A 9,302-nucleotide genomic window follows, 5' to 3' on the forward strand; every position below is an offset into this window, starting at 1 on the left:
TCTCAACTTTAATGTTTAAAAGAATCAATAGAGGGTTTAATTAAAATTCCTATTCCCAGGCCCCCAGACCAGGAAATTATCATTGAACCTAAGTAGGACATTTTGCATGAGCCCTGAGAGCACAGTGGGCTCTTGTTGGTCTGCAAACTGCATGGTTAGCAGTTTGAAACCAGCAGCTACGCCTTTGGAGAAAGAAGAGGCTTTCTCTCTCATAAAGATTTGCAGTCCACTCTGCCATATAGGGTCATTAGAAGTCAGAATATACTCAAAGACTGTGAGGTTTTTATTTCTTTAGAATGTTCTGCAAGCACATATATTTTTAAATTTAATCTCAAAGCTAATTGTGTGCTGTCATTAAATCAAGGAGACTTGGTGGTACAGTGGTTAACGCACTCAGCTGCTAGCCAGAAGTTTGGCAGTTCAAATCTACCAGCTGCTCCCTGTGAAAAAGATGAGATCATCTGCTTCTGTAAAGACTGGCAGCCTTAGAAGTTGTATAAGGCAGCTCTTCTATCTTCTCTAGGGTAACTATGCATGGGAATCTACTGGACAGTGTGAGCTTGATTTGGTTTCTCTATTATTAAATTGTTTGTTATTTTATGAATAACTTAATTCAGAATAAATAAATACTATACAGTTTTTAGACTCCATAAAGTAAATACAAGTCAAATTCCAATCTAATTCCAGTTTACATAACTTGTGAAGGCAACTTGACAAATGGATTTCTAAAATGTACAAGGGAAAGATTTTCTAAAGGATTGGTATTATAGGGACTGACTCTTGTCGTAATTGGATGACTTAGTACTAAAAAGAACACACAAATGATGCACTGTGATGGAACACCACCACTTTTTGTCAGTCTGTCAGACCATTGTGGCTTGCATTCTACCACAATGTTAGAAGTTTTGTCACCAATAGTTCAAAGGTCAGTAGGTTCATTCATGGGGAAAACTTTCACTGGGACCTCCAGAATTAGGTAAACCAGCACAGAAATCTGGGGACCTAATTTTGAGAATGAATCAGTGAAAATCCTGTGGATCACAGAATGTCCAAAGTTCTCACTCACAAAGGGTGCATCATCAGAGATACCAACTGTGGATGGACGTCATGTTTGGTAAAGCGAAGGTCCAGCGAGGTGAGGAAAATCCTCAATGAAATAGACTGACAAGACGGACACAGTTATGGATGTAAAATGCCAATGATTGTGAAGATGGCACAGGATCAGGCCACGTTTTCTCTCTCATTTGTGGGGTCACAACAAGTTGATATTGAGTGGATGGCAGCAAACAATACCATGGTGGAGCCGAAGAGCAAATACAGACATTGATCTGCGCATGCCTAGGGGCTTGGTCTTCAACAGAAGCACCCCACAAATGAGTGAGGAAATCATGATGATGAAGTAATTAATACCAGGAAACTGATATTCCTATATTTACCTCTTCACTCAGGAGGACGTAGCCTGAAAGAACAGTGCAATGATCTATTGGAGGTTCAGGTATAGGACTCCCTGTCTGACAACATATTGTCTGAAACAGCACCCAATGCATTATACCCACTCTTCAAGGATGCAGATTTAAGAATCTGGGAATCAATACATGAGGAGAATATTACTGTTTCCTTTCTTTATTGCCCTCAATGATTCACTCAAATAACTTTGGGCTTTGTGATTTGTAGGTGTCTTTCCCCACAAAGAGTGTAGCCTCAACCAGTGAACACAAAGGTGGTTACATTTAACAAGCAATTGATGCTGATTCTTCAACATTTTCGTTTACCTTATAGCCTGTTGTCACTGTTGTCAGGTATAGGTAGTAGATTATGAATCCCAGCAGCCCTACAGACGACACTGCGCAGTCTTTTGCCGTCCCCATAATCATTGTTCTATTTGAGCCTATTCTTGTGGTCATTGCCCGTTCCATCTCCTGGAGGGTCCTCTTCCCCCCCCCCCCCCCCATTAATCATAATATCCCTTTCCAGCAACGGATTCTTCCTGACTACTTGTCTCAAGTCCCTGCAATGAAGTGCAGCCTTCATCTCCCAGTCTCAGAAGCATTCTGGCTGGTCTTCTTCCTAGGCAAACTTGGCTTTTTTGGTGTGTTCTGGAAGTCCACGGCATATTCAATATTCACCAACATAGGCAGAAAGGACTTTTTGGGAGGGATGAACAGTTAACAACCACTGGAAGTTTGAGTCCACCCACAGGCCCCTCAGAAGAAAGGTCTGGAGATCTCTTCCTGAGAATTCAGCCACTGAAAACCCTGTGCAGACCTGTTCTACTCTGACACACATGAGGCTACCATGTGTTGACCTTAGTCGGGTGACAAAATGGACTTATTACTAAAGCTAGAGTGACTGGTCCTTTTTTTTTTTTTTACTGGAAAGCAGTGTTTCTGACAGATTACTACGGCAGAATGTAAACGTCTGGAATCCAGAAAAATCTTTAGAGTGTCTTTTACTGTTTCAGATAGAATCATAAATATTAATAGAAGAGTAAATTAGACCGGCTCACTAATTAGACCCCCTCACTACTTAGTCAGACCCTTCAGAATTAGATGTGATAACTAGGTTGAAAGGAATATTGAATATGAGTGGAAGAATATGAATCATAAATATCAATAATTGTTTTGTTTTAATTACAGAAATGAGAATTCGGCAACTGTGGTTATTTTTTATTGATTTATCATGTATATTAATATTTGTGTGTGTTAATTATTTTCTCCCTTTTCTTAACCCACTATTAGGAGCATGGTTAGGTGTTGCTAGCAAATATTCTGATTCAATCTTTTTTCAAAAAGCTATCAAAAACTAATTATGGCATGCTATGTCTCCTCTTTTTGGAGATGAATGGGTACACCTCTTTTTGAGAAGCATGTTTGCATCATATAAATTCCTAAATAAGCTCATGTAAATTACACAATAAATGCATATAAATTCCAAGCAATTGCCATTTATTGATATTTGGTATCACAGTTGGCCAGCTGAGCTGTCTTTCAACAGTAGGAAAGAAAATACTGGAGTATATTTTCCCGATTTTTCGGTCTAAAAGCTTAAAAATAAATAAGTAGATAAAGCAAACTCATTGAGTTGATGCCAGCTCATAGCGACCCTATAGTACAGAGTGCCACTGCCCCTGTGGGTTTCCAAGCCTGTCACTCTTCACAGGAGTACAGAGCCCGTCTGTCTCCCGAGGAGCAGCTGGTAGATTTGAACTGCTGATCTTGCAGTTTGCAGCTCAACTCATATTCACTACACCACCAGGGCTCCTTTTTCTTTTTTTCAGAAAAATTCCTCAAATGAGAGACATTTGAAGAGACAGTTGAATGATAGGAGAAACGAAAGTCTTTTTTTTTATTTTTTTAAGTCAGTGTGTGGTTGTCAGGACTTTTCAGATGGATGAAGACTATTGTACTTGATTTCAGATGTACTCAGAAGAAGAGGGACGTCTGAGGGACCTCGATGTGCTTGAATTTACAAAGGCTTGACTTGTGTCCTAGCATGTGGTCTATCTTCGAGTATGTTCCATGGGGGCTTGAAAATGATTTTTACATTTGGCTGGAGAGCTCTGAAAAATGTCTTTCAGGTCAAGTTGCCTAATTTTAGAGTTTAGTTCTGTAGCTTCCTTGTTAAGTTTCATTCCTTGTGATCTATTTTTGAGAGTAATGCATTAAAGTCACCTACTATGAATTATCTAATTTCTTTTTCATCTTTCAGAGTGGTTGATTGACAAATTCCACAGGTCTTTCATTGGACACCAAATATTTATTATGCTCACTTGTTTTTGGTCTACTGATCCCTTGAGTGTTATATAGTGTCCCTCCTTATCTCTTGTTATGACTTGCATCTTGAGATTAATATTTTCAGATTAGGATCACAAGTCCTGCTTTTTAAAAAAATTTCCATTTGCTTGGTATATTTTCCTTCAACCCTTGATTCTCAGACTATGTTTTAAAAATCATTTATTGGGTACTCATATAACTCTTATCACAATCAATACTTCCATCCATTGTCTAAAGCACATTTGTACATATGCTACCATCATCATTCAGAACATTTGCTTTCTACTTGAGCCCTTGGTATCAGCCACTCATTTTCCCCCTCCCTTCTTCCTCATGAACCCTTGATAATCTACAAATTATTATTATTTTGTCATGTCTTACACTGTCTGATGTCTCCCTTCACCCACTTTTTTGTTGTCTATCCCCAAGGAGGGAGCTATATGTATATCCTTGTAATTAGTTCTCCCTTTCTACCCCACCTTTTTTTCACCCTCCCAGTATCACCAGTCTCACAATTGGTCCTCGATTCCCTGTTTTTCCAGTTCCTATCCATACCAGTGTACATCCTCTGGTCTAGCTGGATTTGTAAGGTAGACTTGGGATCATGATAGTGGAGGGAGTAAGCATTTAAGAACTAGAGAAAAGTCATATGTTTCATCGTTGCTACCCTGTACCCTGACTGGCTCATCTCCTCCCCACGACCCTTCAGTAAAGGGGTGTCCAGTTGCCTACAGAGGGATCTTGGCTGAAAGCAGAAAATATTAGAGAGATGTTTACTTGTGTTTTATTGTCTATGCAAAGGCATTCATCTGTGTGGATATAACAAACAGTGGATAGTCTTGAAAAGAATGGGAAGTACAGAATGCTTCATTGTGAATGTACAAAACTTATATATTGATCAAGAGACACTTGTGTGAATGGAACAAGGAAATATTGCATGGTTTAAAATCTGGAAAGGTTTGTGTCAAGGTTTCCTCTCACCATATTTGTTCAATCTGGATGCTAGTCAAATCATCAGAGAGGCTGAAGAAGAATGTGGAGTCAGGACTGGAGGAAGTCTTATCAGCAACCTGAAATATGCAGATGACACAATCTTGCTTGCTGAAAGTGAGGAGGATCTGAAGCACTTTTTGATGAAGATCAAAGATTGTAGCCTCAGTATGAATTAAAAGCCGTGTCAAGAAGACCAGCATCCTCACAACAGGACCAATAGGTAATATCATGATAAATGGGATAAAAGTTGAATCAAGACAAGGATTTTGCTCCCATCCTACTATCATGATCCCAAGTCTACCTTACAAATCTGGCTAGACCAGAGGATGTACATTGGTACAGATAGGAACTGGAAACACAGGGAATCCAGGGCAGATGATCCCTTCAGGACCAGTACTGAGAGTGGCGGTACTGGGAGAGTGGATAGAGGGTGGGGTAGAAAGTGGGAACAGATTGCAATGATCTGCATATAACCTCCTTCCTGGGGGATGGACAACAGAAAAGTGGGTGAAGGGAGACATTGCACAGTGTAAGATATGACAAAATAATAATAATTTATAAATTATTATGAAGGCTTCATGAGGGAGGGGGAGGGGGAGGGAGGGGAAAAATAAGGAGCTGATACCAAAGGCTCAAGCAGAAAGCAAATGTTTTGAAAATGATGATGGCAACAAATGTACAAATGTGCTTGACACAATGAATGTATGGATGGATTATTATTAGAGTTGTATGAGCCCCAAAAAGCTGATTAAAAAAGACAAGGATGTTATCCACATTCCTGGAAGCAGCAGTCAAGAGATCAAAGACACACTGCATTGGGTAAGTTGGTTGCACAAGACCTCTTTAGAGTGTTGGAAAGCAGGGAGATTACATTTAAATCTAAGGTGTGCCTGAGCTGAGCCATGGTTTTTCCAGTTGCCTCATGTGCATGTGAAAGGTGGGAATTTAATAAGGAAGACAGATGAAGAGCCAATGTGTTTGAATTGAAGTGCTGGTAATGAATATTGAAATTACCATGGACTGCAAAAAGGACAAACAAATCTGCGTTGGAGAAAATACAGTCAGAATGCTCCTTAGAGACAAGGACCACAAGATTTCCTCTTCCATACTCTGGACATGTTGTTAGAAGGATATCATGTGTAGATGAGTAACTTAAAGGAGGATTGACACAGTGGCTGTAACAGTGGGTTCAAGTATTAGAGCAGCGTGAGTGTGGCACAGGACTGAACAAGGTTTCATTCTGTTATGCACAGGGTGAGTTTGCTTATTGTGCCAACCTAGCCAATAAACACATGTGGGGTTAATTGAAGGCAGAGAGATAAATGGCTCTGTGAGCCTCACCTTTCTAGTTCTCGGGTCTCTTGCTTTAGGAACTTATCCAGTTCCCCGCTTCAGCTTGCAAGACTCACTTCCTACAAGACATCCCTGAGGAGAAGGTGTATGGATCTACCCGGATGCAGCCCCATGTGCTGAATCAGCCATGTGGAGACCCCTGCCACGCTGAGATGCTTACATGTTCACTGATTCAGCTTTCCTTCTGAAGTCAGCGTCACAGAATACTGTGTGTTTTATGAGATGGAGGAGGACTTTGTGGATTGGTGTAAGACATAGGGTTAATGTTGGACTTGTGGGCTTGGACAGCACTGGATGTTTTCTTGATGTGCACTTAACCTTTACATAAAAAACTCTCTCACACATGAGTTTCTGTGGATTTGTTTCTCTAAATTACCCGAACTAACACACAGGGTTCCTATGGATTGGAATCAATTTGATGACACCTAACAACAATATTTTATTTATATGAAAATAAAGTGTGAAAATATGATATACTTGGTGTTTTTAAAAATAGTAAACATTATGGTCAGCTCTACATCTTTTAGAAATTACTAATTTCTCAGTAAATAGATTTCCTACTCTTGGATTTTCCCTTCTGTGGTTTATCCATGAGTCTTGTTTTGCACTGTATCACATTGTTTTAATTATTGAAAAAAGTTTTCAGAGCTTAATTTTAATGAGTTGTTGCTAAATGTTCTATCTATTTTTTCAGAAAAAATTATTCAAAATTTCCATTTTATAACTACCTTCCATTGGCTTTCTCTCACAAATGTGATGAACTCCCAAGGAACTCCTAAATCCCCTAACTAGTCCTTGATACATTCGTTTGTAGGTTGTTCAGGGACATAATTTTAAACTTCCAGAGCTTAGTGTGTGGATGCAGAGCATCCCTCCCTCTCCCTCTCCCTCTCCCCCTCTCCCTCTCCCCCTGGATCACCCCTCAGAAGGGATTGCCTCTTTTCCAAATTCAGTCTGAGATTTTGTGCACTGGTTGTTACAAGTGATGCTTCCTTTGGTCTCTGCTGTCAGCCGTGTATGTGACATATGCTCTGCAGTTGTGTTTTCACATCCCCTGAGACGTTTTTACCTCACTAATAGGGATTCATCAAGGAAAAGGAATCACTTCTTCAGGACACAAAGAGTAAAGGAACAAAAAAGTACAATAGAATTCAAAAGGAATCTCATGATGGAAAGTTCAAAGTAAATTGGAATAATTGGGAAAATCGGATCAGGAAGTATAGCAGTTTTGTGTAAGGATATCTCATTGTGTATTGAATTAAGTTGTGTCAGCACATCAAATTCAGTCAGCTAGTGCATAAAAGGCCAAGAATCATTTGTATATGAGGCTTCTAGAATCATATTTTCATGACAGTATCATTTTTTTCATTATAAAACAAATCAGTAGGACTGCCATCTATTTAATTCTGATTTGTAGAAAGACTACAGGCAGGGTAGAGCTACTCTCTAGGGTTTCCAAGTCTTTTAATCTTTGCAGGAGTAGAAAGTCTCAATTTTCTCCTGGCGGTGCCTGTGGGGGTTGAACTGCCCACCTTTCAGTTAGCAGCTCAATGTGTTACCCCCTACACCATGAATGCTAGATATATACATTGTTAGGGGCTTCCAGAATAAACAATGTATTTGAATTATGTATTTGGTGAAGAATATTGAAATTACTGTGGAATATACAAATCTGTTTTAGAAAAAGTACAGCCAGAATGGTCATTAGAAGGGAGGATGACAAGACTTTGTCTCATATATTTTGGGCATCGTATCAGGAGGGACCAGTGCCTAGAGAAGGACATCATATTTGATAAATCATCAATGATAACGAGGAAGGCCTTCGATGAGATGGATTGACACAATGACTACAGCCTTGGAATCAAATATAACACCAATGGTGAGGCTGACCCAGGGCCTGGCAGTGTTTTGTTCTGTTTTACACAGGGTCTCAGTGAGTTGGAACCATTTCAATTACACATAAAAACAGCAATTACAAAGTTACTACCAAGTTGCTTCTGACTCACAGCAGCCCTCAGGATAAAATGTCCAATGTATTATGAGATGAAGTTTCCCCATGGTCTCTTTTGAAGATCATTCTGTCTATCCTTCTGCCAACACAGTTTTGTTAGTATTGGAAACCCATGGTATGTTTACTATTCTTTGCCAACATCATAATTTAAAGTCATTGGTTATTCTTTAGCCTTACTTATTCATTTTCCAAATTTCTAATTAATATAGGCCAATTGAAATAACATGGCTTGGATAAGATCTGCTTTGGTCTTCAATGTGACACTTTTGCTTTTCAATGGTTTAAGGAGATAATTTGCACTAGCATTGTCCAGTGCAATATGTCATTAGATTTATGAACTCCAGGTAAAATGAGTTCTTTGACAACTTCAATCCGTCCTCCCTGTATCATAATGTTGCTTTTGTTTTCTTTATGTTGAACCATAACCCATATTGAAGGTTTATCATTTTTGATATTGATCAGTAAGTGCTTCAAGTTTTCTTTACTTTATGCAAGACTGTGTCACCTGCATATCGCAACTTCTCAGGCTATTTCAGAATTCATCATCCTGATAGAAAAAATACAACCCTGGTGTACCACACCTTCCTGATTTTGAACTATGCAGTATTCCATTGTTTTGTTCAAACCATCACCTCTCAATCTAAGTATGGGTTCTGCATGAGCAGAGCTATGTTCCCTGGAATACCTATTCTTTGAAATGTTATCTATAATTAGCTATAATCCACAATTTAATGTTTTTGCATAGTCAATTAACCACCGGCAAAGTTTTTCTGGTATTCTCTGTATTCAGCCAAGATTCATATCATGTCAGCAATGATATCATTCTTTCTGTGTCCTCTTTTGAATCTGGTTTGACTTTCTGGCAGTTCATTCTTGTACTGCTACCACAGTTTTTTTATTATCTTCAGTAAAATTAAGCTTTTGTACCATATTAATGATATTAATTTATGATTAATGACATTTTCTCCTTCTCTTGGATGACTTTTCCTTGAAAAGGTCTTGAAATGAGCCTCTTGCGGTCGGTTGATGAGATAGCTGTTGTCCACATGGCTGGGAACTGGTGAAGGAGTTCCTCCAGGTATGCATCAATTGTTGAAACATTTTAATTGCTGTCCCATTTTTAATTTCTGGAATGTTATTTTCACCAATGTCTTCAGTGAACTTTGGGCCTT

This window comes from Tenrec ecaudatus, chromosome 1, assembly GCF_050624435.1.
Source record: "Tenrec ecaudatus isolate mTenEca1 chromosome 1, mTenEca1.hap1, whole genome shotgun sequence".
Lineage (NCBI taxonomy): Eukaryota > Metazoa > Chordata > Mammalia > Afrosoricida > Tenrecidae > Tenrec > Tenrec ecaudatus.